Genomic DNA, 26,383 nt, shown 5'->3' with positions numbered 1-26,383 from the left:
TAAAGAGTCACTTGTGGTATTTAAAATTATTAGGCTATGCTAACCTGACTAACTGAAACAGCAGATAAGATAGTATTTACATTTGGAATGTGTGTGGGTCTTTTAAGGGACAGACTCTTGCGTCTATGGTTAAGTAAAGTAGGAGTTATTTTGAGAAAAATGATGATGCCATGATGAGACACAGGCTCCATGGTCATCAGGAAGCTGTGCCGTGCTTCATCTACTCTGATATGAAGTACCCTCTCAAAAGCTGACTATAAGACCGGCAGGTGAACTCTCTTTCCTCATTGTTGGAAGGAATGTATAGGATTTGTTCCAGCTTTCAGATTCTGTGAGTCCCTGAACAGGAAAGGGATGGTTGGTATTTCGAAGGGCTTTACAATATTTTCTGCATGGAATTAAAATCACAAATATTAAATTTGTGCAACTGTAAAATGTATTATGGATGATCTACATGGAGAGTAATATTATTTACAACTTTATTCCCTACTAGTTACTGTTATTATAAACATGCATGGTCAATTCTTATATACAAATTGTTAAAATAGCTTATTCCAAGCCTGTTACTTTTCTTTGATTTTATCATTCTTTCATAAATATGGGCTGTTATTAATTTCTTCAGTTAGCAGGCAGAAAAGAGCTGAAATGGAATTTTTTGAGCACTTCAGAGAGTTTTGGTAAGAAGGATAATGAAACTAAGAACTATCTACCCTATGACAAAACCTTGGAAATTTTTAATATATTTCTTAATATTTTGTGGTGTATTTCTTTTAATTTAGTGCCTATTTTATATGTATGGACTAAGCTCTGGGATATGATATCTACCTTTTAGGAAATTATAATTTGCCTAAGGGAAATAGATATGTAGATAAAAAATAAACATTTAAATAAGTATATGAAGAAAACCCTGTAAGAGCCAAGGGTAAGAATTTATAGCCTTTTGCCCTTTTTTTTAAACCACTGGAATTAATAAAACTTAAGAAACTTAATAAAGAAAGAAATTAGGTTTTGAGAGAACAATTTCTAATTGTGCAGAGCAGAGAAGTTATAATTTACTCTTATTACTTCATTGTCACTTAATTATTAGTTATTTATGAACTGGGCACCATCCAATGTATGCAACAGGAAGGACAGTGAGCTGACTCAGCAGGTGAAGGCATTTCTTGCTGCCACACTGACAAATGGAGTTCAATCTCTGGAACCCACATGCTGAGAGAGGAGAATCAATTTCCAGGCGTTGTCCTCCCTCTTCCATATACACATGTGCCCACACATACTATATATATATATATATATATATATATATATATATATATATATATAAATTTAAAAATCAGAACGGAATTCCAATGTCTTCCTTTAATAGACAGAGAGGTTGAGTTTTATACAAATGCTAGCAATTTTTTTAATGGGATTTGACTATCACCTCTCCTGAATTCTCAGGTCACATTACAAATGAGGAGATCTGAATGAAGTCTGGGAACTTTATTAGCAACATCAATAATCACTGCCAATAATGGTTTATAAATTACAATTAATATATACTACTAATGTAAGATGGTAATGGTTGAGAAGTGTATGGGAACTCTACTATTTTGATATATTTCTTTAAACTGAAAACTATCCTAAATTTTGGACTTAACTATTTTAAAAACTCACTAAAGATAACGCTCCACATATTTTAGCTGGCAGAAGAATCAGTGAACTTGGAAACTGTACTGACAAAGATTATGCAATCTGAAGAAGAAAACAGAATGAAGAAAAATGAGCAGACCTCAGAAAAACATGGGCTATCTTGGAGTCCACTGCATTATCAATTGTATGTGTCAACTTCACTGGACCACAAAATCCCAGATATTTGTTTAAACACTATTCTGGCCATATCAGTAAAGATTTTCTGGAGGAGATTAATATATATGTTCAGCCTGTATATAATGTGTACACACACACACACACACACACACACACACACACACATTTATTTAGAAAGCAGACGGCATTCCCAAACATGGGCACATCTTATTTAGTCTATTGAAGGCATAAATAGAATAAAAAGCTAATTAGGTAAGAAAGAATTCTGACAGTTGGATCATCAAGTATCAAGGAACATGGGTCTTCTAATTCTAGACTAAAATGAACTTTAATATCATTAGCTAGTCTGGTTTTTGGTCTTTCATACTATAAATCTTGAGACTGCTAGGCTTCCAAAATCACATATTTAATTCCTTCTTTTAAAAGTTATACTTCCACCTATACACACCCTACTGGCTCTTTTTCTCTATAAAGACTAAACTGATACATATAACTTATATATTATGTGATGCCGGAAGAAATAAACAGAAAAAATATATTGAAGAAAGGAGATGGAGAATTTCACAAAATTTAACATTTGCCTACACACCTTTGGTGGTGTGAAAAAGAATGGTCCCCATAGGCTCTCTATTTGAATGCTTAGTCACCAGGGAGGAGTAATATTGGAGGATTGGGAGGTGTGGCCTTGTTGGACTAGTGTTACTGGGGGTGGGCTTTGAGTTTTCAAAAGCCCATGCCAGGCCCAGTTTTCTCTCCTCTCTCTCCTTCTCTCCTTTCTGCCTCTCTGCCTATGGATAAGGATGAAGTAAGGACGAAAAATAAGCAAACCTCAGAAATTACGGGCTATCTTTGACTATACTCTGTTAGTCAATTGTATGTGTCAACTTCACTGGACTGCAAAAATCCCAGATATTTGTTTTAAGCATTATTCTGGCCATGTTACAAAAAATCTTAGATATTTGTTTAAACACTCTAGCCATGCCAGCTACTGCGCCAGAGCATGAGTGCCATGGTCTCTCTTCACAGCAACAGAACAGTAACTAAGACAAATCCAAGAACCTCAACAAAGTTCAAATGGGATAGAAGATCCACACCAAGGCACATACTTGAAGTACTGAAAAACAGAAAATGATAAAAGGAAAAGCAACTAGTCACACACAAGGTGCCCCCAGCAAGGTTAAGAGCTCGTTTCTGGTTAGGAATATTAGAAATCAAGACTTGGTAGCAAAAAAAAAAAAAAAAAAAAAAAAAAAAAAGACTTGGTAGCACATGTCGAATCCTAGCACTCTAGGATGCTGAAAGCAGGGGGAATCACCCCATGTTTAAGGCCAACCTGTCTATATAATAAGTTCCAAGCCATCTGGGGCCACACAGCAAGACCATGTCAAAGAAGGGAGGGAGGAAATGAAGGAGGGAGGGATGAAAAGGAGACAGCAGGGTAACAGCAAGGTGACACAGTCAACATTTAAATACTGACAGAAAGAGAAACCTGTCAACTCCTCCAAGCATAAAGGCAAAATAAATGTCTTTTCTTGCGTAGAACTTGAGATAATTCATATCTAGAAGACATAACATACAAGAAATATGAAAGGAAATTTGATGCTGGAAGCAAATGTCACAAGACTATAATGTTGAGTCCCCATACTTCTTTAAAGGTACTAAAGCACAAAGGAGGTAGAGAGGAGCAAAGCTGTATTGTAATAAGGAAATGACAGCAGATAGCAACTCAAAGAAAGGAAGAAAGGAAGAGAAGCAAAAACGATAACTACTCAGTGGGTAAACTACTTACTGCATAAGCCTGCTGACCTAAGTTCAGATTCCCTGAATCCACATAAAAAGCCAGACACAATAGAACAAGCTATCTGGAATCCCAGCTACCTTACTAAAAGACGGAAGACTAGAACAGAAGATACACTGAAGCTTGGGGGCCAGCTAGCCTGGCATATCCGGTAATAATCAACAGGCCCTCCTCTCAAATAAGGTGGAAAGTAAGGATGGACACATGAAGTTGTTCTCTAACCTCTCTCTATATATTCTGGAACACATGCATACACATATATATCATATACACAAAAAAGGGGGGACTACATGTACTATGTGCTGTATATTTTTTATCATTAAAACATCTAAAACCACCAATCATATTAATTCCATTTGAGTTGCATTTTAAAAGAAAATTTTCTAGCAAAATGAATAATGTTCATTTTCATAATAACTACACTTCCAAATAAGCAACCTTAATCCTAGACAATATGTACTATATAGCCACAGGCCAAATAATATTCCAAAATTCAGGCAACAAATTTGATATGGAAGCATACTTTATTGCAACTCTATCAAAATTATTTCATATTAAGGTATCAAATAGAACATAACTATATTATATAATGAGATAAGTACTATGAAAGAAATAAACTACTAATCCAGTTTGGATCATTGTCTTTCCTGTCTTAACAAATAACAGAACTTACATTTTTCAAATTGCATAGTATATATTATAATTTATAGATTTATATGATACTCTTTTATGCTCTGAGTAATGTTAGATTTTACTTTAGGGCTTACAACCTAACACACACTAAGAGGCCTCTGAAATACTTCAAGTGTTTACCTTAACTGACTTTTTTGGAGACAGGATGTGGGTCAGCCTAGATTTGCTATGTTGTATGTTGCTAATGATGTGAACCCTTGATCCCCTTGCCCCTGTAGGTCACGACCCCTTTGGGGGTGGCATATCAGATATTTACATTACGATTCATAACAGCAGCAAAATTACAGTTATGAAGTAGCAATGAAATAATGTTATGGTCGGGGGTCACCACAACATGAGGAACTGTATTAAAGGGTCACAGCATTAGGAAGGGTGAGAATCACTGGCCTAGACCAAGACAGTAATTACCTTGAGACTTCATTAGAAGGTCCAGCAGATATGGGGCTTTAAGTGGCTATTTTTGAGGCAGTAATAACCAAATACCTGCAACTAGTTGAGTAAGAAATTTGAAAATTACCTGGAGAGGGGGAAAACCTTAAAGGTAGGCAAAAGAGGTGCCGATCTGTTTTCTGAATTGGTTTCAGATGATAAACTGAGATAGTACAAAAATCTCATTGTCCTTAAGTTATCTGAGCAAATTTCTATTCTTTAAGCCAATGTCTAATCATATTATTAAGTATATGATATTTGAGAGGGGTTGTTTTGTTTTGTTTTAAGGAGTGCGTCTTACACTGTAGATCACTATACAGCTGTGATGGTTAGTGTTAACTGTCAACCTGACAGATCTAGAATGACCTGAGGGATGGGCCTGTAAACCTGTCCATGAGGGATTATCTTGATTGATCTGGGAAGACCCATCTTAACTGTGGGCAAGACTATTCCTGGGTAGGGGATCCTAGATGGTAGAAAATAGAGAAAGTTAGCTGAACACTAGCATGCATTCATCTGTTTCCTCATGCAGTGTGACAAGCTGATTCTCGTTCCTGATGCCTTTCTTCACCATAGGGACTGTATCTCTCTGGAACTGTAAGCTAAAACAAATCCTTTCTTCCTTAAGTTGCTTTTTTGTTGGGGTATTTGTCACAATAACAGGAAAGAAACTAAGACAGTAGTGGTCCAGGCTGGCCTCAAATTGGCAGCAATCCTCTTGCTTAAGTATACTGGGTGCTGGGATTACAGGCATGTGCCACCACACCTTGCTAAATATGTTAGGCTATCAGTATCTCCTTCATGTAAATATCTGGGTAAGTAGTTCCTAAGTTTTTCATCTGACAGTACAAAAAAGGGCTTTCACCATTTTGGCTGCATCCCAGTCACAGAAAAAAGAGGTGGTATGCAGGGAGAGCTAAACTCCTTTCCAGTTAGGGGGAAGCATAGAAGATGCCCCCCACATTTCTATTCATATCCTACTAGCCAAGACTTACTCCTGTACCTGCACCTGCCTGCAGAGTAGACCAGGAAATGTAATTTTTTACCTGGATGACAAATGTCTGCTTGCCAATTACTATACTAAAAGCAAACAGATTCTGGAAGAAACTAAATACACCAAATAGTCTAAAACCATGTCTAAGATGTAACTCTAAAATATTTCAGTCAGTATCAACAAACATTCTTTAACAAAACTAGAAAGGATTCTCTGTATAGGGTGGGGCTGAGGGATTAAATGAAAAGGAAATCATTTTACCCTTTATGGACTGCAGGAAGAGAATCAATGCCAATTATTTCAGAACTTTCTATTTTATCATACTCTTACCCCACTCCTCTATAAGCCATCCATTTAAAACATTAGTAGGAATGGATATTATATTCATGCTGGGGAAGACATAAGGCCAACCCAGAACATGAGCCATCTTGTGAGCATCCAAGAACAGGCAACTACTTAATTTTGCTGGCTATAATCTATAAACACAGCTGAAAAAAATTATGAGGTTCTGTAATTCAAAGAGCCTCAATGTCCTCAAATTAAAATCTTTTGCAAAAGGCCATCTCCTTTTATTCACAACTTATAATGTTTAGCATTCCAGAAGAACTGCTTTGTTATTTTTAACCCCAAATCCACCAAAGACTATTCAAAGTTAATCATATTTAATTTTCTATCTGTTTTCTCTCCAAAATTAGAATGTTATTACCTATGTGGAAATTGCTTGGTGGCACTGTAAAGCTTCAACGACAATGAGGGCAAAAATCAGTACATAAAATGGAGTTAAATTACATAGTGAAGTGCATTAGGAAAAAACTGGTATTGATTCAAAATGAGAAAAGAAAAGCCATCCAAAATATAGCATTTTCAATTCTCCAGTGATGATGACAGCTTATGAAAATTTTCCCAATAAATACCATAAGAACATAAGAAAATAAGTTTGTTTTTTTTCCTTGTTGCTGGGGATTATAACTCAGGGCCTAGTCCATGCTTGTCAAGTGTTCCAACTGCTACTGAGGTATATACCCTGGAGTCAGAAATGGAAACCATTTCCATCCACTGATGAGAGGAAACTAAAAGATATGCTCAAAATAAGAAGCTCAATATACTGGATCATTTTATGGAGAGGCTTGTCAAACTGGTAACTATTTCCTCAAATTGCCTTCCCTATATGATGTACATGGAGATACAGATAACCAGTCTTGGAAAGTCTTCATCATTACCCAGACAAATCAAATGTAGAGGTACATGGCACCTTCCATATCCTCCTGATTCCCCTCTTGTCCCCTCTGTACCCAGCCCTTCCTCTGAGCCAACCAAAAGGAGCCAAGGTCCTAACAACATATGCTTGGCTGTGGGCTGTGGACTCAGAGAGGCAATACCTCCCACAGACATCTCTGTAAAAAGACACATTGCAATAGCACTTTCGTGGCTGTACGTATTTAGTTTCTAAAAATTTTCTGAGTAAATCGTCATTTGTCAACCTTCACCCATGCTATTAGAGGATCTATTAGTGACTACTATTTGTTTCTCATCTATTCACAATCTAACCCTATCTATAATAGTAATAATAATAATAATAATAAAGGCAGCTTACAGTAATAAATAACCTTCTCCCATAATTCTCACAGTGGTTCCATTATCTGATTAAATCCCCATATACTCAATATTAAGCAATTAATCTGTAATCCAGCCATACTGACAGAATGAATTTACACACTGAAAGGCCCCCTTCTGTTACTGCTAATCTGACTTTTTCAAGAAATAACTAGTTTCCCTTCATCCATCTACTTCTTTTTTAACATTTATTTACTTGTGTGAGTGAGCGTATGTATAAGGGGTACACATGTGGAAGTCAGAGAACACCGGTAGGGGTCAGTTCATTCCTTCCATTATGTGGGTTCTAGGGCTGAAACTCATAAGTGTTCTCTAAAGTGAGTGGCGGCGGCGGCGGCGGCGGCGGGGCGGCGGCGGCGGCGGCGGCGGCAGTGGTGGTGCAGCACACCTTTAATCCCAGCACTCAGGAGGCAGAGCCAAGCGGATCTCTGAGAGTTCCAGGCCAGCCTGGGCTACAGAGTGAGTTCCAGGAAAGGTGCAAAACAACACAGAGAAACCCTGTCTCGGAAAAAAAAAGAAAGAAAGAAAGAGAGAGAGAGAGAGAGAGAGAGAGAGAGAGAGAGAGAGAGAGAGAGAGAGAGAGAGAGAGAGAGAAGAGAAGAGAAGAGAGAAGAGAAAGAAAGAAAGAAAGAAAGAAAGAAAGAAAGAAAGAAAGAAAGAAAAAAGAATTCTAACTATAAAACTATAAAAATGCAGTTCAGCTTGGTGGCACATGCCTATAATCCCAAAAGTACTCAGAAAGCTGAGACAGAAAGATCATGAGTTCAAGGCCAGCAAAACATGAATCCATGAGAAATACGTTCTCCAAAAGAAATGAAATCTGTACTAACCAACTAAATACTAAACCAGACACTGAAATATCTGGATCACTAATTCATTCTCTCTCTCTCTCTTCTCTCTCTCTCTCTCTCTCTCTCTCTCTCTCTCTGTATGTGTGTGGTTTGCATGTGTATATATGTGTCATATGCATAGCCAAATGTGTGTGTGTGTGTGTGTGTGTGTGTGTGTGTGTGTGCAAAGATATGTGAAGGTGCACATGTGAATACATGTCTCTAGAGGCCTAAAGTTGACCTCAAATGTCTTGTTTGATAATTATTTATTAAGGCAGGGTTTCTCAACTGAACTCAGAGATGGCCAATAAGAGTCAGTTTAGCTAGCCAGTTTGCTCCAGGGACCCTGTCTCTGCCTCCTGAGTGCTGGAATTGTAGGTGGCTGCCACACCTGCCTTACTTTTTAGACAGGTTCTTGGGATTCGAACTCCAATCCTCATGTTTCTGTGGCAAGTACTTTATGCACTGAACCACCTCCACAGCCTTAACTTTTAAGTCAACTTTTCTAAAGGTCCCTGTAGGTCTATTTGGATTCTTTTAGATTTACTTATTTTATTTTATGAATGTTTTGCCTGTGTGTATATATCCCCACATGTATGCTAGTGCCCAAGGTCAGAAGAAACCACTGGATCCCCAGTAACCAAAGTTAGGGATGGCTGTGAGCCACCATTTGGGGACTGGGAACTGAAACCTGGTCCTCAACAAGAACAGCAATGCTCTCTCCAGTCCCCTCTATTTGGATCTTAACAATCATAACTGCCTAATACATTTTCATAAATAAATTAAAATTACCAACTATTTCTTACACAACTATAACACTAGGCATCCTATAGTTAGCCTACCACATTCAAGAACATAAAAAAATTCAAAATTAAAAAGGCATTTTGCCATGACTAAGAACAATTAGTAAATACCAGATTTAGGTACTGATCTCTGACATACTACTTGCAATTGAGAAGATTTATTGTATATTATAAACCCTCCCTATAAAATATGTATTCAGGGTGGAGGAGAGGGTGATTGGGAGATATTCAAGCTAACAAATAAGCAGAAGAATTTTTCGTTCTTTATTTTAAAGAAATCATCCTAAGATCTATTTGAAATTGCTCTATATAGAGAAGCTGAGAAGAAATAATTTTGGAAGATGGTGTTATTCTATAGAAACATGTATAAACTGTATAAGCAGTTGTGCTTTCTGAAGTCCCATTTCCAGATCCTTTCCTCTAAGACAGCAGAAAATGTATGTTTGGGGCAGAGAGGATTCCTTTAGCTCACTGCATACATTCACAACTCAAGAAAGGCACACACAACTAATAAAATGATCCAGTAAGCCACTCCTGGGAAAACAAAAAGGAGTTTACTCCATGTGGCTTCCTTTAGAATCCCTCAGTTTAGTATTGCATAGATTCATTTTATATTTCCTGTGAAGGAAATTTCTAGTTAAAACATCGGCATAGTCTGAAGAACATTCAGAACATTCTGAATTAATTAATTTAAGGTCATTTTTTTTTTTTTTACTTAGACAGGTCTCACATCCCATTCATCTGCTGATTATAATTACAGCCATCACTATTTTCTTCAAACTTGAAATCTGCAAATTGAACTCAAATACATCATGCTCTAAAATTAGAATAAGATTTTACTCTAAACTTGTTATTAAAATATTTTAATTTAGAGGAATAAAATTACTTACTAACTAGTTTGGTCAAAGATAAACTTTTTTTTTAAACTGAGCTCATCTGAGTAACATTTAAGAGTCTCTAGAAGTCTTCTGAAGTCTTAATGATGAGTCACACATACCACTGACATTCATCAAACACATATCACGTGGAAAGGGCTGCAAAAGAAAAAAGGGAAGGGGAAGAAATATTATTGTCCTTCCGCAAAACTACAGTTAGTTTTTGCTTGCCCACTCTTATAACCCCCAAATAGTCAATGGAGGCCTTACTCATCAAAGGCGTCATATGACCAAAAGATAAAACTATCACATAAGCAATTTTTAGTGCGATACATAGCTCATCAGCCTCATGAGTTGTCATTTGCTACCCCATCTATATACTTGCATTATATTTTTGTTGAAAGGCCACAATCATGATGGCCAGGAACTCTTCCCGTGGAGATGACCCTACAGCAATAATCTGCCTTCAGTCCCCATCTGGTTCTTGATTTTCCTCCACTGTGGCATTTTTAGATAGGGTCTCATTCTGTCATCCCTGGCTGGCCCAGGCTTGTGTGGAACTCGTAGCCATCCTCCTGCATCCTTCCAAGTACAGGTTGACAGTTATGAGGCACCATGGCGTGCTCCATTGACTTGACTATGGCAGGCCACAATGGCCACAGACCTCTTTTGCTCACCAGTATGACACTGCCAGAGGACAACCTATAGTAATACTTGATCCCTCTGATGTAAACTAAACAAATTACTAGCCAACTTGGAATTTTCCCCTGCAAACACTACCTGACATTGCCCACAATGACACACATATGCTACTTCTCTCTCTCCCTATGCAGTTTCTAGAGTTCCTGCAGTTCCTATCTCTATTGGTACCATGAAGCATTCCAAGATCAAAGCCATGTCTCCTGCAAATATGGAAAACTCCCTGGGATACCTCCTGTGGGAGACTATTAAGAATAATGACTAAGAAAGAAGTCACTAGAGATGCCCTCTGGCTTTACTAGTGACTCCATTATTTGGAAGTTTTGTAACTACTAGCAACCCTTTTATCTATAACTCCTTTACCTTCATAGTGCTCTCAAAATGAAATTTTAAACATTAAAAATATTTAACGTGATTTGTTTAAACGGCCTTTAGGAATATTTGTGGCATTATCGTTAACATTTGTGGCATCATGAGCTTTAACTGAGTCTCATGGCTGTTGAGGTCCCTAAAGAATTGGGTTTCTAGTCAATGATAATTCAGAAATGAAAATAGAACACAGTTTTAATTTTCCATTCAGAAAGAATTTCAGTTTCTAATAATGCTAGCTAGGTAATTTAGACAAGCAAAAAGCTGGGCAAAACGTGAGGGCAGGGAAAGAAAAAAAAAAGCTACAGAGCTGAGCATGGTGACATGAGCCTAGGATCCCAGCACTCAGGAGAGTGAATTCAGCAGAAGAATCCCATGTGAAATGCCAGCTTGGGCCACAAAGGAAGTCTCAGGCCAGTATAGGGTTATGTAGACATCGCCAAGAGCTTCACTCAAAAACAAAACAAACAAAACAAAACAAAACCAATACCCGTGATATCAAGAGATGACAGTGTCCTCTGGTAGTGCAGCTCACCATTGGACTACAGAGCAAGGTCAAGAGTGGCTTAGCCCAGGCTGGCACTGGCTTCACTGGGAGTCTACTCCATTGCCTGATGCTTAGATCTGTTAAAATAGCTGAAGAGTCCCAAGAAAGTGACAGCCACAGCATGATGCCTTTTGGGGTTGGTACTGGCATAATATTACTGACATTTTTCTTACCTTAATTTATTTAATTTCTGCATTTTGCAAAGGAAAAGGATATGAAGTGGGTACATTTTTATTAGAAGAAAAAAATTTCCCTTCCTCTATAATAATACCTTAAAGGAAAATAAAAGATACAAACTGTGGAGAAAAACAAACTATCATTACTCACAAATTACACAGATAAAAAATAAAAACTAGCTTACAAATTAGGGGGAAAATGAATGTTATCAACATAAGGGACACATAAATTAGTATTAATTTCTATATACCAGTGATAACATAAAATAGAATTTTAAGTGGACAAGGTGGTACACATTTGTAATCCAAGGACTCAAGAAGTGAAGGCAGGCTAATTAGAAGTCCAATGTCATTCTTAGCCACACAGAAAGTTCGAGGCTAGCCTGGGCTACCCATGAAAAAGATTAAAATTCATCTTATACAAGCATAAAACTATAAAAAAAAATCAACTGATTTTTTTAAAAGACTAAAATGCACCATGCATGGTGGGCACATGCCTGTAATCCAAGCTGAAGCATAAGGACAGCTGCATAGTGCCAGGCCAGCCAGGAATACAGAGCAAGGCTCTGTCTTAAAATAAATAAAATGGGGGGGGGGGGCAGAGAGATAGTTCATCGGGTAAAGACACTTACCTCCAGGCCAGAAAATCTGAGTTTGATCCCTAGGACCTACATGGTAGAAGAAGAGGATTCCTACAAGTTGTCCTCTGACCACAGGCATACCATCGCACATACACACAAAATAAACAAGGGGCTAGAGAGACGACTAAGTGATTAAGAACACTGACTGCTCTTCCAGAGGACCCAGGTTCAATTCCCAAAACCCACATGGCAGCTCACCACTTTCTGTAACTCTGGTTCCAGAGCATCTGACTCCTGGCATCCGTAGACAAGAAGCACATAAGTGGAATACACAGGACATATATACAGGTAAAACACTCATATATTTTTTAAATGTAAAATAAATAAAATTTTAAAATTAAGTAAATAAAGTTAAATAATAAAATGAATACAATACTTTTAAAAATTAAAGGAGACTTAAAAAAAATGAAGGATTTCCTATGCTAAAGTTTACCATTGTTAAAAATGTCAATTAGCCAGGCAGTGGTGGCACATGCCTTTAGTCCCAATACTCGGGAGGCAGAGCCAGGAGGATGTCTGTGAGTTCGAGGCCAGCCTGGTCTATAGAGTGAGATCTGGGTAGGCACCAAAACTACACAGAGAAACCCTGTCTTGAAAAACAACAACAACAACAAAAAGAATGTCAACTATATTCAAGTTGACCTACACACCCAATACAATCCCAATCAATACTAGCAATTTGTTAGGGAGATTTACAGCCTGATTTGAAAATGTATACAGGAAACAAGTCGTCATGGCAAACAGGCACCCTTGTAGAAGAGCAAAAGTTCTTTTTCTCTAGATTATCAAGATGTATTATGAAGCTCAGGCATGGAGGCAGTACACTGAGACAAGCAGATGAAAGAACAGAAAGGAAAGGCCAGAAATAGAACACGCATGAAATGGATGCTGGCACTGCAGAGCAGATCTTTCCAATAAACCATGTCCATAAGGGAAAACACAATGAAACCACCTTCAAGTCATACAAAGCATAAATATTCATTTTCTAAATCTAAAAGAAAAAAACTGGTGGGTTTTTTTTTGTTGTTGTTGTTTTGGTTTTTTGGTTGGTTTTTTTTTTTTTTTTTTTTTTTTTTTTTTTTTTTTTTTGGTTTTTCAAGACAGGGTTTCTCTGTGTAGCCCTGGCTGTCCTGGAACTAGCTCTGTAGACCAGGCTGGCCTTGAACTCAGAGCTACACCTGCCTCTGCCTCCAAGTGCTGGGATTAAAGGTGTGAGCCATCATGCCTGGCTGAAATCATTTTTTTAAAATTGTACTTCCAGAGATTTATCCTCAGGAGACTATCTGACAAATAGTATAGTGCTATTCATAAAAATCAGCAACAAAAACCAACCTAGTATCAGTTAATGTATGGTTGGATAAATGTCATATAAATAAATGCATCATCATGATTTAGCCAGACAAGGTGGCTTATACCTGTAATCTCAGCACTTGACAGACAGAGGCAGGAGGATCAGTGAGTTCAATGCCAGGGCCTATATAGTGAGATCTTGTCTCAAAAAACAAACACGTAAGTGTTAATCTGTATTTACTGATATAGAAGAATGGCCACAAATTAGTACAGGCCTGCAATCAATCCCAGCACCTGGGAGGCTGAGACAGGAAGATGTTTAGGAAGGTGAAGTAGGATAGGCAGAGGAATGGCCATATATCTTAAGGGGGGGTGCTTGTTACAGAAGATGGTACATTTTATCAAAGAACAAAAATCTTACAAAATTAAGAAATGTGCAAAACTATTCCACATTTTGCTTGTTTTTTTTTTTTTTTCAATTCCCACTAGCAATTGCCTATTTAAATGTAGAATTTTAAAACTTGGTCAATATTATGCCCAGTAAACATTGTGTTTTTGTTTGTTTTGTTTTTCCATCTTTCTTTTAAGAAAGGATTTCTCAGCCAGGCACAGTGGCACACACTGTTAATCCCAGCACTAGGGAGGTTGAGGCAGGTGATCTCTGAGTTTGAGGTCAGCCTGGTCTACAGAGTGAGTTCTGGAACAGCCAGGGCTGTTACACAGAGAAACTCTGTCTTGAAAAACAAAAACATAAAAAAGAAAGAAAGAGAGAGAGAGAGAAGGGAGAAGGAGGAGGAAGGAAGGAAGGGAGGGAGGAGAGGGAGGAAGGAGGGAGGGAGGGAGGGAGGGAGGGAGGAGGAGGGAGGGAGGGAGGGGAGGGAGGGATTCTCTATGAAAGCCTGGCTGGTCTGGCACTCGCTATGCAGACCAGGCTGGCCTCACGCCTGTGGACACTCCTCCCACCTCTGTCTCTCTAGTGCTGGGATTCTGAGTGTTTGTACCACACCTGCTTTCATTGGCTCTTATAAGACAGAAGACTAACCTTGAAATTCTAATAAAAGCCACACAGTTTATCTTTTCTTTCTTTATAGTTGGGAATTCTCTCCAGCCCAGCAGCTAGCACACCATGCATCTCAGAATGTGTTGCTCCAGATTTCGTGTAAAATGGATGCAGACAGGACATTTTGTAATCATGCCAAATGAAATTGCAATCTTTACCAATTAGCTGCTTGTATAAACATTCTGTCTCTCAAATATAAAATCCACCGATTTCTAAACACACACTGACCTGGGTATACTCTCACATGTGGAACACTGACATGTGTTTAAGATCACTTGTCTAAGAAATTTTGGTTGCAGAACTGTATAATTCCATGTACACCAAACTGAATTTAAATAAACAAATGTGAACTCATAAATATTTAAACAGAAGCATGTTTTGCTTATCTCAGTAAAGTAGGACTTAAGGCAACTCTGCTTTCCTTTTCACCTTCTCTCAAGTCCCTACATTTCCTACATAGAGGTTGTATCATGGAGGTGGGTAGGTATCTTTACTTGTAGAAAACATTCTTTCCCTCCATAGCCCACTTTCTAGACCATGTGACATCTTGGCCTCTGCCTGTGTGGCTTCTGCAAGTCCCACAGTCCTGTCTCAACATCCAGGTTCAAGGCCTGAGCTTTGAAGGTTCAGAGTTGCCTGTTTCTGATACTGAGCCAGCAGCCTCCAGACTGGCCCATCAGGGCTATGCTGCTCCTTGGCAGTGGTCTCCTTTCAAGTCCCAAGGATCCTGTGCCCCTAACTTACCTTCACTACTTCCAGCATTCCTCGGAGGACTGGTCGGTTGGTTTGGTTGGGTTGGGGAGATAGTCTCATTTTGTAGCTCAGTCAGGCCTCACCTCATGATCCCCCTGCCTCAGCTCCCTCATTGCTGGAATAGGCATGTACCACTACCATGCCCAGTTTAATAACCCTCAGTTATGACTTTACAAGTCTCAGTTACTGTTTCTAAAATATCTCCCGAGCTATTCTTTCCTTTGCTAACATCTATATACTCATACCCTGACACTCCAGATCCCCATTAGAGCTTTTCCCTTTTTTTGTTCATCCCTCTCTTCATCAATCCTCACTCTCCTACAAAGGACAGTTTACTATTCTCTGTCCAGGTAAGTACAGACCAATGGGTATGGTTATTAAATTTCAGTCTATCACAATTAATTAAAGGAGTTGTTAAAACCCATATTTTGTAGATCAGGAGGTTTGCAATGGGTACCAAGAATCTGCACTTCTAACAGGTTTGCAGGAAGATGCTGATACTCCTGATCTGGGACCACACACTCTAGAAGGATTTGATATAGATCATCCTTTCCATTTCACGAGTCCATCAAACAGTTCCCTTCACCTAGCATGTAATAGAACCTTACCTAAAATCCTCTCCAAATTGACCTCATATACTGTCCCTCTCACATGAAGCCTTACAGGATACCATCTCCTCTCTGCAACTCAAATCAGATATGATACAGACGACACAGGGCACCTTACTTGTAATTCTAGTGACAATGATAGCTGCTCTTCTAAGCATCATGTGTCTCCTATCCCAACTAGATGAGATTATGAGGTTAGGAGACTTGTTCTTATCCATCATTAGATGTGGAAATGCATAAGACAGAACCTTGTATATACCAAACCTAGCATATGTAAGGCTCGCTCTGAGTTTGGTCCCAGCACTACAAAATTAATTAATAAAAATACATTCAGAATACCTTTATTCTTCACTTTCTTATATACTTCACATCTAAGTCCCAGACACTTACCACTGATATCAATGAAAAGCAAAGTACACTATTATCACTCCCATAGCAGAGAGCAATAGGAACCCAACGTTCAATGCAACTGAATTACCAAGAAAAAGGAGTTTCACCAGGGCACATGGTTCGGAGATTAATCAAGATTGCCCATAGAAGAAAAGAATGCCCTTGGTGTTTGTAATGTTTAAAGGCAATTTAAACAACAGAATAGGTCTGCATTTATTTTTAGGTTTATTTGTGATTCCACAGGTCTGGGACATGTGGGGAAATAAATAGATACAAAAAATCCATACATGACTAAACCTTAATCTCTTGGAATCAAAAAGAAAGCAATATGAATTAGTCTGGCTACCTTGAAAACTGTTTGGCATTAAGTCCTTGTGCTATAGCTTAGCAACTTCCCTCTTGGGTATGTAACATAGATAAAGAAAGCATCTGCCCACCTTTTGCTAGCAAAATGAGAGATGCTACCTAGATAATCACTAGCAGAAGAATGGATAGACTGTTTTATGCAATAGAAACAAGAAAAAGATTTAGGAACACTGCCTCAAATTATTGCAAACCACACTCACCAAATGAGAAACAAACCCATGGGAATTAATGGTTCATGGAATTATTTCCATCTATCAATCCCAGTTATATCTTCTCTGAGAAAATGCATGTAGTATTATAAATACCTAATTTGAAATTTTTCACTGTGGTATACATCCCATCAAGCCATAACCTTCTAATCTAACATAATAGGCTTCCTTGAGTCCCACTCCATAAATGGTAAAGGCCTACGCAAAAATCCTTAAACATTTAATGCAATGAAATTTGTTGCAAAAACAAAGAAATTAAACCCTGTTTAAAAGGATACTAGGATAGTCACAGTGGCACACACCTACAATCTCAACACTCAGGAAGCTGGGGCAAAAGGATTGGAAATTCCATGCTACACAGAGACCTGTCTCCAAAATAAATTGGAAAGAAGCACAAGTAACATTATACAGACAGAGCAAGGTGTGTGTGTGTGGTGTGTGTGTGTGTGTGTGTGGTGTGTGTGTGTGTTTGTGTGTGTGTGTGTCCATGAATTTGAACAAAGAAGGGTACATGTGAGGGGATGGAGGAAGGGAAGAAAAGGGAAGGGAAGGGAAGGGTGCCTTGATATATTGTAATTTCAAAAAGCAGGAAAAAAAACTACTATAAAAAAGAAAGGAAAAGAAGACACCAATTTGGCTAAGGTATGAAATGTGGAGCTTTCCACCCTTCCAGCTGAACCCACTGCTGCTCCATCTTTTTTCCTTCCCTTGGTACCTACTGTTTCACATTGTTCTGTGCAATGGTAAAGCCAAAGATGCTTACAAGCTTAAAGGAAGAAATACATGTAGTAACAGCACCAGGGAGCAAGGAACTAATGCATTTTCCAACCCTCCAGTACAAGTATAGAACCACATTCTAGACCAGCACTAGCCAAAGCAATGGTTCTCAACCTGGGTATCACCACCCATTTGGGTCACATATCAGATATTTACATTACAATTTATATCAGTAGCAAAAATTAGAGTCATGAGGTAGCAGTGAAATAATTTTATGGCTAGGGGTCACCACAACATTAGGAACTGTATTAAAGGGTTGCAGCATTTAGAAAGTTGAGGACCACTGCTCTAAAAGGGCATTCTGTAATAATGGCAATGCTTTACTATCTAAATTGACCAACAAATGTGGTAACTACTAGTCAAATGTTGCTATTAGCAACATGAATTGTGCCTAGTGAGGCTGAGCAACTAAATCTTTTAATTTTAAGTAATTTAAGCTTAAATTCAAAGTCTAATTAAGTTATATTTAAATAGCCATATGTGGTGGCTACAGCTACCACATTTGCCAGCACACTATTATACATACTTTTACCATAATGCTTGTCATGGATATAAAGTACAGCTCCCCAGTTATAAGCTTCCACTAGTTATAAGCACCATCAATTTAACAGCTCTTGAAGGGAGAACTGAAAACTATATTAAATATACATGCCAGGATTTGGACTCTTCTGGATTTCAGAAATGCTAAAACACATGGAAGAGAATACTCCTTCAGACAAAAGAAACCAGCAACTGTTTTCTAAGCTTCTTTTTAAAGCTAAGCATCCTGTGGGAAACAACTGACATAAGCTTGTCCCTGACAGAGCATAGAGAAGTCAGGCAATAAAATGCTAAAATAAGTCATTCTCAGTGGCTCTCACTCTCTTTCCCATCTCCCCACACCCCTGTCTATTATTCTAAGAACAAGAGCTTGGATCTGACTAGTTGTATTTCTAGTACTGTGACCTTGTACTACAGTTCTTCATATCGTGGTGACCCCCAACCATAAAGTTATTTTTGTTGCTACTTCATAACTAATTTTGCTACTACTGAGCAGTGTCTCAGTTCCTGAGACCATCAGAAATACATTTTCTGATGGTCATGACCCACAAATTGAGAATCACTGGGTTAGAACAATAAAGTATTCCACCAACAGCAGAAGGAATAATATCATTTTAAAAAAATCAAGACAGGGGAAGGAAGCTAGGAATGGAAGGAGCAACACTAAGAGTGTATGTGATGGAAAAAGAAAAACAGTGGAAAGGGACAGCAACTATGAAATGTCACAAAGCAGTAAGGATCTGAGGAGCTAGCCCCCAAAGGGAACTGTCATTATTCTTCTCAGCCCAGTTCAGGTCCTATCTGGAGTAAGTCCTCTTGGATTCCTCCAGGCTCTAATTAGCCTCTCCTCTTCATACAGTCCCACTGAACTAGTAATAAGTGTGCTCACAGACAAGAACCAACTCAGGACTTTATAGACAGCAGAGTATCTTAGACCTTTTGAATAGAACATATTCAATTAAGTATAATTACATCAAAATATGCCCTGGCCTGAATGTATTCATAATAACAAGTTGTTTTTCTATGGCCCATCAATGAAAGCTCTATCTCAACAAGATTAGATTGTGACACATATCAAAAAAAAGTATCTTTCATTCCGTTTTTTTGGGGGCTAGACCAACCACATATGAAACATTAGGTACAAAAACTACATGTAGGAAAAACTCATAGAAAGAGCAAAAGATTTAGTGAACTCTCCCTGCAAAGTGCTAAACACTAAAGGAATATGCAAGATGTTTCCCATGTCCACGTGAGGAAGAACACATGGATGGTTGAAGAGGAGGAAAAGGCTTCACAGTGAACTTTCAAGTGAACACAGTGATTCTCTCCAGGCGTTCTGAACACTAGTTACCTTCTGGCAAGATTCTTTTAATCAGGTTATTCATGGTTAATGGGCCTTTTGAAACAAATAAAGTGCATTACAAACACCAATTTACACTGTGCACTCAAGCCATACTGGTCTTCAGCAGGTCTAACAGACCTGATCTAACTACTACCAATCCCCCACCAACCTCTACAAAACAGACGGGCTGAGAGCAACAGAACCGAGGTTTGCACTAAAAGTCAACTCGCCCTCACAGTTTTTAACCCTCCTTTGTTTTTTGATTCAGAGTCTCACTCTGTAGCCCAGGTGTCCCTGGAACTCACTTTGTAGCTCAGGCTAGCCTGTAACTTACAGTGATCTTCCTTCCTCAGCCTCTCCAGTGCTGGGATTACAAATTTGAGCCATGACTCCAAGCTGTACTTCACGCTACTGCTCCCTTAAATTGAGCTATATGTTTAACATCCAAGTCAGTTGCATTTCTTCCCTAAAACTGTCAAGTCTTCTTATAACAATCATTGCATGTTTTCAATTAAGTAGTATGAAAACCAACTGAAAGAGAGTTGCCTTTTTGGTAAAAATTACGTTGGATGCTTTGGCAAGATTCAACAAAAGCGATGAATCACTTTTAAAATGTGGCTGTCAAATTAGATATGGGTTAGATAATATTAAAAAACAGAGAACTATGAAAACATCAACCTGTATTAAATGGTTTCTTCAATTGTCTAAATTATTGTTTCATGTTCACAAATTAAAACCAGATCTACTGCTGCAATAGGATAGATTGTGGACATAGTTCATACAATAATATGACATGGAGATTTGGTCAGCTGAAAATAGGCTTGGATCTGCATCAAAACATTCGTAAAGAAACATGCTTTAGAGGGCTGGAGAGATGGCCCAGAAGTTAAGAACACATATCACTCTTAAAGAAGACCTGAGTTCAGTTCCCAGCACCCAAGTTAGGCAGTTCATAACCACCTATAATTCCAGTTCCAGGGGATGTAATAACACCTTCTTCTGGCCTCCAAAGGCACCTGCAATTGTACACACACACACACACACACACACACACACACACACCAAAAGCAAACAAACAAAACAAAAACACATTCTCCCTCTCCTCCTCTTTTACACAGTCACATAAGTAAAAGTAAAAGTAAAAAAAAAACATTATTTATAGCAATATAATTATATATGCATTCTTAGTTACATAGAACATAAGCAACTTTAAAGATTAATTTGGCCAGGTATGGAAGTGCACATCTGGAACCTCAGCACTCAAGACCTGACTTTGTGGGTTACAAAGCAAGACTCTCTCATTCTTTCTTTGAAAAAAAAAAATCTAATTATTGACTACAATCCATCAAATGAACAGGATTCTCACAAGACACATTTGCTGTGGGATATCGTTCTGTATGCTGTGAATATTTGTTGCTCTGATTGGTTGATAAATAAAACACTGATTGGCCAGTAGCCAGGCAAGAAGTATAGGCGGGGCGAACAGACGAGGAGAATTCCGAGAGGAGGAAGGGCTGAATTAGGAGTCACCAGGAAGACACAGAGGAAGCAAGATGTCAAGGCAGAACTGAAAACAGGTACCAAGCCATGTGCTAAACATAGATAAGAATTATGGGTTAATTTAAGTGTAAGAGCTAATCAGTAATAAGCCTGAGCTAATGGCTGAGCAGTTATAATTAATATAAGCTTCTGAGTGATTATTTTATAAGCAGGCCATGGGACTGTTGGGACCTGGTAGGACTGGAAAAACCTTCCTACTACACATGTTCTACATCCTTACTGCTCATTCCTTCAAGGCTACACATGAAGGTCATCCTTCTTAAATAAAGGATCTCAACTGATGCTAGACCATGACTGCTTTTAAGCTCAAACCAAATTCATTGTAGAAAAAAAAAGTTTGTTATTTTCTTCTTTTGATATCAATTCTCAAAACAAAATGGAGCTGGAGATCATACCTCAGGGGTACGCACTCATCTAAATGTACAGGTCCCTGGGTTTGATTCCCACCATGCAGGTAAAGGAGTACAACAAAAGGTTCTCAATAAGTTCCTGCAAATATACAACTTATAATGACAACAACCATTTCGAATGGTAGGTTTTCCTAAAAGATCTGTGAAGAGGCTAAGCAGTTTAAGGAAAGATAAATATTAAAGATAAAATAATGTGTAAACTTGACACATCAACAAATCACCACTGTCACAGTACATTACATATAGAAGAATCACTAGTAAAACTCAGACATCCACAGAAGTCTTCTTTAAACTATCACATGGCCCAAATGTAAGAGCTGGAATACATGAAAACTTTACTCAGCCGTTAGGACAATATCAGTGCTCACTAAATGTTTGCTGGTTTCAACAAACCCCTGAGCACTGGTTCTCAACCTTCCCAATGCAGTGACCATTTAATACAGTTCTTCATGTTGTGCTGACCCCAACCATACAATTACTTTCATTGCTACTTCATTACTGTAATTTTGCTACTGTTATGAATCACAATGTAAATATTTTTGGAGACAAAGGTTTGCCAAAAGGGTCACAACCCAGACATTGAGAACCACTGCACAAAACCATATCAAAATCCTAAGATTATGAAAGAAAGACAGCAAGCAAAATGAGACAATTCAGACTCATAATTACCAAATGAACTATACAAATAAAATGGCAACCAAAATTCAACAGAGAGTGTTTATTTCAGACTAGGAAGGCCATGATTTATACTAGAGACAGGGTTTGAACTAAGTCTGAAAAAATGGGTATGGCCAAAAATAAGAGGTAACAAAATTTGATTTAAAAGATTGAGGATGAGGACTAGGGATAAATCAGTGGTTAGAGTATTTGTGCAGCAGTATGAGGCCCTAGGTTCAATTCCTAGCACTGCAAGCAAAACAAAACAAAACCTAAAGATTACTATAGTGATACGACAGTGTTACATTGTTTCCATAGTGCTTTTAGGTTTACTATTTCAGATCCCTTGGAACTGAATTATGGATGATTTGTGAGCCATCATGTGAGTACTTCAAATCATCCACATCCTCTGTGAAAGTAGCCAGTATTCTTAACCACTGAGCTCCCTCTCCAGCTCCCCATCCTCCACTAAAAAAAAAAACAGATTAAAAAGAGAAGAGACCCAGGAACACAAAGGATCCATAGATCTTAAAAAACAGAACTAAGAATCTTAGATTTGAGAATGTAAACTTAGGGATAGTGATATAATTTATACACATACACAAGCAAAAAGTAAATTCATGACAATTTGTCACATACAACTAAAAATTAGGATACTAGCAACAATTCAAAAAAAATGGAACATTCATTTTCATGTATTTGTTCCACAAACATTTACTGTACAAATACTCTAGTCTAGTCACTATACCAAATGTAAGAAATACTACAGTGAACCAAAACAGTCAGACCCTGAGCCATTTCTCCGGCCTCCATTTTTTTTAGGGTTTTTGTATTTTTAATGTTATTAGATTGATCTGTGTGTGGCTCACATGTGCACACCATGGCACACATCTGGTGGTCAAGGAGCAACCTTTAAGAATCAGTTGGTGGCAAACAACTTTACTGAGTCATCTCAGGACTCTCCCCTACCCCCACTCCTTTTTTTAAAGGACAACAAATTGGTCATTTACGCTGGCTCCTATCTTGGGAAGTCCCTTACAATATGTAGCCAACTTTGCCTGGAATGTCTAATCCTCCTGACTCAGCTTTCCGAGTACAAGTGTGTACAACTATGACTGACTCTAATCATTGAATTGTAATGTTCCTAGTAAGCAGATAATATATGCAGGGACAAGAGTAAAACAGGAAGAAGTGGACATACAAGGAGAACAGGAAGAGGTATATGGGAGGGTCTGAAGGGATTAAAGAGAAAGGGGAAATGCAACTAAATTATCTCAAAAATAAATTAAAATAATAAAAGTAATGAATTGTGTTTGATTTGGGAGTAGGTGAGTAGTTTGGCTGTCTATGTATCAAGATAAATTTTTAAGTCCTGATCCTCCTGCCTCCACCACCCAAACACTGGGATTATTAATACAAGCATGTGCCACCTCAACCAGCTTTTAATATACCATTTAATAACATATCATTCACTCGTTTAACAAATATGTATTCAACACCTGCTGACTGTGGAAATATAATGGTTAGCATTCCTCTACATCCCCCTGTATTCTGGGCAGATCACTCTTCAGGGACCCCATACATAAAATGGAGCTAACAGCCTACTCTTACAGAAATGTGATGGAGTAAATGTGGCAAACCAACCTTTAGAGTGTTCTGTGCTCAAATGAAATGGCATAGCTGAAAGAAAGACTGAGACAGTTTCAGAACAGCAGGCTAAGAAGGCAGGAAGGATGAGAAAGAAACAGAAAATCTATACACTAACCTAATGTTTATCCTTGGATGGGAAACAGCCTTAAATATCTCTGGATCCCTTCATGTAGCAAGGCTTCAGTAAGCACAAGTGATTTCTCTTTATCTAAGGTATAAAGTTCTAGAGCTGTTTAAATAATCTACCAATGAAGAAAGAATGAACTAGTAAATATTATGCAGTCAATACTGGGCTGGGCACTTTACTGCTAGTTTTCTTTTAGAGGTACTTTTTTGTTACTATTGGGGTTTTTTTGAGACAAGGTCTTATTGTATGGGCTGGCTAATATTGGCTGTGTACTATCCAACCACAGAAGCAGGTTGGATTCTGTGCTAGTTGGTTTTTGTTAACTTGACCCAGACCTAGACATACCTGGGAAGAGGGGATATCAACTGAAAAAAACCTGTCTCCATCAGACTGGCGATGGGCATGTCTGTGAGGCATTTTCTTGCTTGCTCAATGACGTAGGAGAGCCCAGCCTACTGTGGGCTGTGCCATCCCTAGGCATGTGAGCCTGGGCAACATAAGAAAGGTAGCTGAGCAAGCCAGTAAGTAGTATTTCTCCATGATTTCTGCTTCAAGCTTCTGCCTTGAGTCCCTGTCTTGATTTCCCTCAATGGACTATAACCTAGGAACTAAAATAAACCCTTTGTTCCCCAAGTTGCTTTTGCTCAGAATAATGGGGAGGGGAGGGGAGGGGAGAGGGGAGGGGGGGGAGGGGAGGGGAGAGAGGGGAGGGGAGGGGAGGGGAGGGGAGGGGAGGGGAGGGAGGGAGAGGAGAGGAGAGGAGAGGGGAGGAGAGGGGAGGGAGGGGAGGAGAGAGGGAGGAGAGGAGAGGAGAGGAGAGGAGAGGAGAGGAGAGGAGAGGAGAGGAGGGAAAAGAGACGTGGGGCCTTAAGAATTCATTAGGTCACAAGGACTCTCCTGCAAGAATGAATTGATGTTATTATTAAGAGAGTGCTTACTGATTAAAAAGGATGACTTTGGCCTAACTTCCTCTCTCAATATTGTGTTTATTTGCCCTTCTGCCATGGATTCACATTATATTAATGATCTCAACACACACTGGCACCATGTTTTTGGATTTCCCAGCCTCTAAAACCATGAGTCAAATAATATAGCAGGATGTTATAGCAGCAGAGGATGGGCCCAGTGGTGTTGGGAACCATTACACTCTGAGAATCCTAAAATTCATTTTCCGACAGAAACCATCTTCATATACCAATTTAGTCCACAAAAAACAATCAAAAAATCTATATGAATCTATGCCATACAGTGGAAGGAACAGACCCTTAAAAAACAAACGAAAGTTCCTATTGGAGACCATGAACTATGTTCCACACAATCATGTAACCTACGAGAGATCGAAGATGTCTGTGGTTGTAACTTCTCCCTGATTTTAACTGGCTAGACTAGTTGGTGAAGTGGTCAGGAAGAAAATAACACTAGGAACAAGTGATACAAACGTGTACCATATACTACACACAATTTTCCACAGGACAAAGACCTGCTTCTTTCTGCCCCTAAACCAAGAACAGCAAAGTCAAATGACTACAAAGTCAAGAAGCTGAAGAACCTGTCTCAAGTCTGTCGGGGGAAAGAAGCTGGATGTGGGCCACCAGTAAGGACACATATATCTTTGGGTGAAAAAACGGAAAGCTTCACACATCAGTCCAAGACTGTGCCGAGAGAGTGATCAAAGTACGAAACCATGACAAAGAAAAGAGCCCCTTCCCCCTGAAAATATGATTTACTGGCTAAGAGGAACAAATCTCAACAACGACCAAAGGGCTGTAAGATGGTCAGAATTTATACTCCCTCTTGAGTAATACCTCAAAGAATATTAAAAAACAGTTTAAGGAATAATCACACTTCACAACCTCGGCATAGGCAGACATTTTCGAAGTTAACAAATACTGCAAACCACATACAGAAGCAAGCAAAAGGGTTGAAGGAAAAGGAGGAGATAAACGGGAGACCTCCTTCTTCAAGAACTCTGTAAGAAAATAATCCGAGGGAGAGTTCAATGTAACGATATTTTTAAGCGGTCAAAGAAAAGAAATTGGTGAGTTGTAAGATAGATGACAAGAAATTTGCTACAGTCAGTACTCTTGTTACTGCCCATCCTGCTGCCCCTCACAGTATACTCAATAAACTTTTACTTTCTTTATATATAAAAAAAAGTGCCAAGAAGTCACCTGGAAGAGGAACACTTTGAATATCAAAGTAGTAAAGAGCATTTGGGCTGGAGCGAAGGCTCAGCTGGTAAAACATGTGCCTCCTAAGCATGAGGACCTGAGTTCAATCCCCAGAACCCAAGTTCCCTAGTTAAAAAAATATGGGCGTAACGGTGTACCCTGGAAAGGGGAAATAGATGGATCCTTAGGACTT

At 38.6% G+C, this 26,383-nt stretch overlaps 1 protein-coding gene across 4 annotated transcripts in view; it reads right to left on the bottom strand.

Annotated features, from left to right (window-relative positions):
- Cdkl5 (cyclin dependent kinase like 5) overlaps nucleotides 1-26,383 on the bottom strand; it is a 177,018-nt gene that overhangs the window by 131,947 nt on the left and 18,688 nt on the right. The window contains exon 1 of one of the 4 annotated variants that reach the window (XM_037198839.1): nucleotides 9,864-11,676. The exons of the other annotated variants lie outside the window; for them this stretch is intronic. The gene's annotated coding sequence lies outside the window, so the exon portion shown is untranslated. Of the gene's footprint in view, nucleotides 1-9,863; nucleotides 11,677-26,383 lie in introns of those variants that run through there. 4 annotated transcript variants of the gene reach the window in all.

Source organism: Peromyscus leucopus, chromosome X, assembly GCF_004664715.2.
Source record: "Peromyscus leucopus breed LL Stock chromosome X, UCI_PerLeu_2.1, whole genome shotgun sequence".
NCBI lineage: Eukaryota > Metazoa > Chordata > Mammalia > Rodentia > Cricetidae > Peromyscus > Peromyscus leucopus.
Note: the sequence above shows the minus strand (reverse complement) of the source record. Positions and strands in the feature narration are given on the sequence as shown.